Source organism: Panthera uncia, chromosome B4 (genome assembly GCF_023721935.1).
Source record: "Panthera uncia isolate 11264 chromosome B4, Puncia_PCG_1.0, whole genome shotgun sequence".
Taxonomy (NCBI): domain Eukaryota; kingdom Metazoa; phylum Chordata; class Mammalia; order Carnivora; family Felidae; genus Panthera; species Panthera uncia.
In genome coordinates this window covers 125739275-125747530 of record NC_064809.1, presented here as the reverse complement: position 1 = coordinate 125747530, position 8256 = coordinate 125739275, and the positions used below count along the sequence as shown (strand labels likewise).

At 43.1% G+C, this 8256-nt stretch overlaps 1 long non-coding RNA gene across 1 annotated transcript; it reads right to left on the bottom strand.

Moving 5' to 3' along the window:
- Positions 1-620: 620 nt before the first annotated feature.
- Positions 621-5887, bottom strand: LOC125919530 (uncharacterized). The gene is made up of 3 exons (XR_007456821.1): positions 5614-5887; positions 3727-3853; positions 621-892 (listed from the first exon to the last, which is right to left on the bottom strand). It is a non-coding gene; the product is annotated as an uncharacterized LOC125919530 (long non-coding RNA).
- Positions 5888-8256: the final 2369 nt, after the last annotated feature.

Here is an 8256-nt window from a genome sequence, read left to right as displayed (position 1 = left end):
CTCGGCTTTGATGGGAAGAAATGCAGAGGAGGTTGGATGGGATTTGGAATGTTCTCAGTGGCCGAAGCCTCATGAGGAGAGACAGGTAGGCCAAGAGCAGGGAGAATAATCACTTCTTTGGGAGGACTTTTGATATATCTGTGTGACCACAACTGTCACATGGGCATTCAAATCTTGATATAGAGTTTATGAAGGATTTTAACATGTGCTATTGTGTGTGACCAGATCTGCTAGTTAGAAATGATTATATTTTCTCATTATTATTGCTTAGAAAACTAAAGGATAGAGAAGTTATATGACTCGCCCAAAGTTACAAGCTAGGAAATAGTTGAGACAGGATTCAAGCAGAGTTGTATCTAATTTAGAAGTTCTTTTTATTTATTCTATAGATACTTACTCAGTACTTACCATATGCCAGACACCATTCTAGAGGCTTAGGAAATATCAGAAAATCAGAAGGACAAGCACCTACCCTTCTGGGTCTTACATTCTCTCCGTTATAACTACATCATGCAGACCTTCTTGGTAGGCTCTTGATCTAACGGGTACAGGGTGGTTGTACCCAGTGCAATAATACAGCATATCTGTTTATGAAAGAGGCATTTTCCAACCACAATTAATAAGAAGAAGAACAAGCATTTATTAAAGATGTATTATGTGTGGAGCATTGCAAGAAGTGTTTTCTGTGCATTATCAAATTTATCTTCACAAGCACCCTCTGAGGCAGGTACTATTGTTCCCATTTTAAAGATGGAGAGATTGAGGCTTGAGGATTTTTTTTTTTACATGATTCACACAGCTAGTCATATTACAGCTGGATTTGGATCCAGGAGAGTCTGACTCCAAAGCTCATGCCCTTTATCATAGCACCTCACTGTTAGCGGTTTTGTTGCTTGACAAAAAAAGAAGGAAAAAAAAAGAAGTGGTCAGAGATATACTCAAAAGGGGGGGGGGTACCATTTTGACTGGATGTCAGCAGGAGCTGCGCTTTTCTTTTTTCTCACCCATATCAATAGGACGGCGTTTCTGCAGGATTTCCAGCAACTGTGGGCTATGGTCCCTCTCCTGATAAGGTCTTGTGAGATTAAAACAATTAAAAATCAAAATGACCCTCAGTGACCTTTGTTAAAGTACTCACAAAAGAGGGCTCAAATGTATTTTTTAAAAAGTAAATAGGGGCACCTGGGGGCACTGTATCATAGTCAGTTAAGCATCTGACTCTTGATTTCAGCTCAGGTCATGTTCTCACAGTTCTTGAGCTCAAGCCCTGCATCAGGCTCTGTGCTGACAGTGCAGAGCCTGCTTGGGATTCTCTCTCTCCCTCTCTCTCTGTCTCCCCACCGCCAAAAAAAGATAAACATTAAAAAAAATAATAGGGCGCCTCAGTGGCTCAGTCAGTTAAGCATCTGACTTTGGCTCAGGTCATGACCTCTCAGTTTGTGGGTTTTTGCCCTGCGTTGGGCTCTGTGCTGACAGCTCTACCCCTCTCTCTACCCCTCTCTTGTTCTCTCTCTCTCTCTCAAAAATAAATAAATAAACATTAAAAAAAAACAATAAAAGGGGCACGTTGGTGGCTCAGTTGGTTAGACGTCTGACTTCGGCTCAGGTCATGATCTCAGGTTGTGAGTTAGAGCCCCATGTCAGGTTCTGTGCTGACAGTTCAGAGCCTGCAGCCTGCTTCGGATTCTGTGTCTCCCTTTCTCTCTGTCCCTCCCCCACTCATGCTGTGTCTCTCAAAAGTGAAGAAATGTTAAAAAAATTTTTAATAATAAAAAATAGAAAAGCAAATGTAAAAAGATTTCAAAAATAAATAAAATATTTAACAATAATAATCCAGGACTAAACTCCAAATTCTATAAGCAAAACAAGAAAGTTGTGGAGAAACATTCATGGAGACAGAAGCTTGCTCCTGTCTTCATTGTATAGGGAAGTAAACAGGATTTCATTGTTGAAGGTGATAATAAGAAAAGTTAATTTTGAGTATTTTTTAATGCACAAAGGGTTTGACATTAAAGACACGCTATCTCCTCTTCTCAAAGTCCCACTAAAGGAAAAATGTCCCACACGATGATCAGGATGGGAGAAGGCTCCTTAGCAGCGGGAAGAATGGAGGGAAGGCAGAAGGGAGAAGTGGCAGCTAATCACACTGTGTCAGACTCACTTTATGGCACTGCATATTGTTAATTTTAGCAAGTATTTTTTTTCCTGTATCCCCTTTAAAAAGTAGGTATTTGCAGTTTCTAAATGCATGTTTTGTATGTTTCATTATTTCTAAAATTAAGTAAGTACCTGTTATTTCTAAATTATCATAGTAGGAGCTGTGGGGAAAGAGCTTTATTTGAAAGCAGTGGTGCCTATTTTTAAAGAGCTTAGAGCACAGCTCCCATCGCAATTTGAAAAAAATAGGTTTATGTAGGCAATAAAACCACCTGTAATCTCATGGTAACCTAATAAAAACATTAACATTTTATTTTACTTATTTTAGTCCCCCCTCACCCCAAATACCTATTACTCATCTAAATCATGTCACTCGGGCAAACTGAGACACTGCCTTCCCCCACCCTGTTAGATACCTTTGCTCTTTCTTTCTACACCCACTCCCCTTAACCCTATTCTGTGTCCTGGGAATCTGGCTGGTATGGACACATCAACACTTTCTCCTTCCTCTGGCATCCAGTTGGCATTTGGCTAATGGGAAATCCCAGCAGGGTTGCAGAAGGAAGGAGTAGAATGATATTGGGTTAATTTTTCTCCTTGCTCTCTTCCCGCAGGTTCACTGCAGGTAGACTTCATTTTTCAGTTGAAGATCAAAGCTCCTGTCAAGGAACTCCTGTCCATGTGACTTTCTCCTTCCAGGTGCCAGTAACTTTATCCTTCCATCCACCCTCCAGATTTAGGGGGTTGCCTCCACCCTGGGGTAATGTACTATGTGACTGTACTGCACTCTCCTCTCATCTTTGTAAGGAGTCTGTTTATCAAGCTTGTGTCAAATTAGTCTAACTAAAGCTTGCCATTTATCTCCTGTGGGGATCTTGATTAAAACAATAAATGGTATCGTATGAGGTCCCAGAATAGAGACCTTCAATATTGGGTCCTGGGATTGGGTTGCTCATATGTTTGACTAATGTAGGGATAACCTCCTTGCCGCGGGGAGGTGGGATGTGGGTAATCCATGGTAAGTGGAGACATGCATCATGATTAGGGTTTCATCAATAGTAGCATGGATAATGTGCAGGTGGGGGACATAAAGTGCCTGTGATACCTTATGGATATGGTGATAATTATCATAAATACTGTGAAATCACATGGCCTCCTCTGTTGGCTCTGGAAGGTATTCTTGGGGGAGAGGAGAATTTATAAGCTGTAAACACTGAACTGAGAACATGCTGGACACCTGGAAGCTTTCAGGCTGTGTTTGAAGAAGCCCTTCAGCTGCTATCATAGGGCAACTACAGTGAGGATGAGGCCACATGTCTTTGTAGCACCACTCATTCTGCATCCGGTGCAATGCTACACCACAGAAAAGACTGTCATGGGAGAAAGTATGTGATCCCGAGTTGTGGGTTGAGTACATATGAGCAGGCAAGCATGAGACTGAGACTAAAACTTTAAATCCTTGAATTTCTCAAATTCCTCTGAGCTTCCTTTGGCTACAAGGCAGTTCTACCCATGCACCGCCTCTGACTCCCACCACTCACCCCCAGCCACCATCAGCAGCAGCCTTACCATCAGAGGGGCAGCTGCGTCAGAAGCTGAAGTTGATTATCCCAGGGCTCATTCCCAGCACACCTCCCTGTCTCCAGGCCTGTCACCAGACCCAACAGAGCAAGAATTGAGGAGCAGAAGGCTATTCCTACAAGAAAGAACTTATTCACCAGAAGAATTTCAAGGCTGGGACAGCAGTGTGGGACTGAATTATAAGGGTGTTTGTGCAAGTAGGAAAGAATAGCAATTTCTAATGGGCCAAGTTCATGAACACTGGAGCATCCTTCTAGGATTTGGGACTTAATGTGTTGGTTAAGCCACGTACCTTGGGCACTCGTGTCTCCTAGATTGGATAATTGAAACTCAGACTCAAAGCATGTGAGTTAATGAGGTTTAAATACTGGAACTTCCTTGATATGTTTCAGAGAAGGGAGTCTGAAGGTTCAGGGAGACGGAAATGTGACAATGTGTCTACCCTGTGCCATCTCGTAGCCTGCCTCTAACCATATCCTCATAGGAGAGCCTGGAGACATGCCCTTCACCAAGGCATTAACACATTCACTAGTGAGAGGAGCAGAAGCATCCATAAAGCATGTTGTGTTGTCTGTATCCTGTGGGCTGGAGATTTGGGAACTGGATTTCCTGATCTTGATGGAGTTAATGGGATCCCACACAGCATAAGCTAGGTGGCAGCTCTTCACCATTAGACACAGAGTGGGTACAGGTAACAGGATAGACACAGGGATGGAGCGGTCACAAAAACACTCTCTCAGGGATCTCTGAAGTTGGTTAATTGACCACAATATCCCTAAACACAAAGTAATCTACTAGGGTGCTGCTTTATATATATAGTAAAAATTCTAAGACTACTGGCCAGAAATATGACTTGAGTCTCTGCAGTGAGGATTTTCAACTTTTTACTTAATCCCAAAACCAAAACCAATTCACATATCCACAATCTCTCAGCCATGGGTGAGACTGGCCCTCCTTGAAGAAGGATCCTGCTATGTTTCTCCACGTGTATAATGTGAATCTTCCTCATATATTTCTCCAAAGGGGACTGCAGCCACTTACTAAGGTGTTATGCACTGAAAAAAAAAAAAGGATAATAGCTATGTTTTCCATGGTCATTAGATACTGGCTCCTAACTGATGCTAGTATCCAGAGACCCAAAATATCTCCATGGTCCACCCTTCAGGATGGGGTCTTATAGAGACGAAGTAATAGATGGGATCTTGGCTCTAGAAGGTCTCACACGGACCCAGTGGCCCAAACACCCACCTGTCATTTCTCCCCAATCCTGGAATATGTAGTGGGAATAAATATACAGAATTATCAGAGTAAGTGCTATGATAGTTGAGAAGGTCAAGACCAAGTGAAAGGCCTTGTAACTAATGTGAATTGATAACTGTCCCCAGCACAAGACACATAAATCAGGAATTAGCACTTACAGAAAAGATTTGAGAGACTGCAGGAGTCATGATTCCTACCCAATTCCCATTTAACTCATCTGTTTGGCTGCTACAAAGGGCACTTATATCATGGAGTGTAACAGTTGGTTATCACAAATTTAGCCAAATGGTACTGCTACTACCAGCTATGATCCCAGAAGTATCATCTTTACTGGAGCAACCCAGCCCAATTCCTGGCACATGGAGCTATGACTTGGCAAATGCTTTTCGGCCCATCTCAATTAGTAAGCAAAATCAGAATCATCCTGTGTGTACAATAAAGCAGTATATGACCATCTTGATCCAGAGCCATGTCAGCTCTCTTGGTGTTTGTCACTGTAGTCTGGAGGGGCCATGATTATTCTCATAACCTACTAAATATCGCCCTGGTCTGTTACATTGGTGACATTATGCTAATTGGTTATGGTTAGCAGGAAAGAGCAAACACCCCATATACCTTAAGATATATCCATGTCAGAAGATACTGGACAAATCCTGTTAAATTTCAGATGCCTAGCACATTGATGAAGCTTCTAGGGTCCAATGGTCTGTGCTTATCAGCATTATGCCATTGAAATCACAGCCTGTTTGCTGTGCCTTTCATCTTCCACTGCGAAGAAAGAAGTGCAGCACTTGCAGGCCTCTTTGTGTGTTGTAGACAACATGCATCATATTTGGTCATGCTCCTCTGACCTGTTTATTGAGTAACTCATAATGATGACAGCTTTGAGTGGAGCTTAGAGCATAATAATGCTCTGTAACAAGTCCAGTCTGTGATGTAAAGCATTACAAAGCTTTGTGATGCTGCAGGCCCAAAGGTATTGAAAACATGTATAGCAAACAGAGATCCTGCCTGAGGCCTCTGGCAAGCCCCCAAAGGTGCTTGACTCCTAGTGTTTGTAATGAGGACTTCTTCTGTGACAATTATTCTCTATTCGAAAAGCATTTACTGGACCCTGGTAGAAACTGAATGTCTAGCCATCAGACACCAAGAGACTATGAGACCTGAGCTGCTCATCATGACCTTGATGTTATTTGATACATTGAAGCATAAAATTGGCACATACAGCAGCCTTGCATTATAAAGTATAAATGGGATATACAGAACGGGGCCCCGATTGTCTGGGAGATACAAATAAGCTGCACTAACAGATGGTAAGACTCCCCTAGAGTCTCATCTACTGCTTTGCTACCTCTTCCTCAACTCACACCTCTGGCTTCATGAGACATTTCCTATTGCCAGTTAATGGAGGAAGAAAAAGTATGAGCCTGGTTTAATGATGGATCTGCAAAGTATGAGAGTACACACTGGAAGTGGATGGCAGCTGCATTTCCCCCAAGCTGGGATGTCACTGAAAGAAAGAAATGAAGGAGACTAATCCAATGGGAACAGCCTCAGGCACTACATCTGGTTGTCCAATTCATGGGAAAGGAAAGATGGTCTGAGCTGCAGATATACACCACCGACACATGAGCAATGGCTAATGGGTTGGCTGGCTGCTTTAGGGAAAGAACAAGATTGGAAGACAGGAGACAAAGAGATCTGTAAGGAAGAGATGAACTGGAACCTAGAATCGGTAAAGAGAGTGAAGACACTTATATCCTACATTGATTCCTATCTGAGGGCATCCATTGCAGAGGAAGCTCTTACAAACCTAGACAAGAACAAGTGTCTTGTGGATGTCAGTCCCTACATACCCTTGGGCTTGCTCAGTGGGCCCATGTATGAAGTGGGCATGACAGCAGAGATGGAGGTTATGCATGGTCTCAGCATCATGGACTCCCCCTCATCCATGCTGGCCTGGCTGTGCCATGCTAGGTGCCTACCTTGTCAAGACCGGAGGCCAACTCTAGGCTCCAGATATGGCACCATTCCAGGGAGAAGCAGCCAACTCTCTGTTAAAATACCATATCATTGAACCACTCCTCTAACAGATAGGGAAACCCTCTGTTCTAATAGGGATAGGCACAAATTCTGAGGGTGGATTAACCTTCCCAGCTTAAACTGCTCTTTAGCAACAGTGCTGTTAGTTCAAAAATACATTATGCTTTATCCATACTGTGATATCTGAAACACCATCTCTGTGGACCGAGAAACTCGCTTTACAGCAAAGAAAGTACAGTCGTGGACTCATATCCATGGTCTTCACTGACCTTACCAGTCCCTTCACTACTCAGAAGAATTGGCTTGACAATATGAGGGGATGGTTATGAAGGTCCCATGTATGGCGCCACGTGGGAGCCACACCTTGGGTGCCAGTGAGAACCACCACAACCCAGGAAATGAGAATCACTACAACCCAACCAGTGAGAACCACCACAACCCAGCCAATGAGAACCAACACAACTCAGCCAATGAAAAGTTGCCACACCCCCAAACCCTCCCTTTCCTCCAATGGACTTCCATTTCAAACAGCCCCTTCCAGCTCCCTTCTTTTATCTTTAAAGGTAAGGCCCACTCAGTGTTCTTAAGACTTGCCTATGGTTGGGCATGTTTTGCATGACCTGTATTATAATTATCCTGCTACTCCTGAATAAACTCATTTTGCTGGTAAATTAACTCACTATTTTTATTTCCAAGGTTGATAGGGAGAAGGGGAATGATATTAGAATATTTATTCTCCTGGATCACTCCACGGAGACTGACTTTAGGATGACTGTGTTCCTTGGTTTAATGAAGTCATAGCTCCTATCAAGATGGACCTCTCCATACTACTTTCCTTGCCCCTTTCCCACACCTTATTAGACTTAGAGGTAGCAAGAGCTCTGTTACTAGCTCCTTATCATAAGTTTTCCTATACTCTGTCCATGCCTTTGTAAATAGTTTCCTTCTTGAACCTGTCTCAAGTCGTTATTTTTTTAAAAAATTTTTAAAATCTTTATTCACTTTTGAGAGGCAGAGAGAGAGCATGAGCGGGGGAGGGGCAGAGAGAGAGGGGGACACAGAATCCGAAGCAGGCTCCAGGCTCTCAGCTGTCAGCACAGAGCCCAACGAGGGGCTCAAACTCACAGACTGCGAGATCATGACGCTCAACCAACTGAGCCTCCCAGGTGCCCCTCAAGTCATTCTAATGTAAACTCATCGCCCATTTCCTTCCAG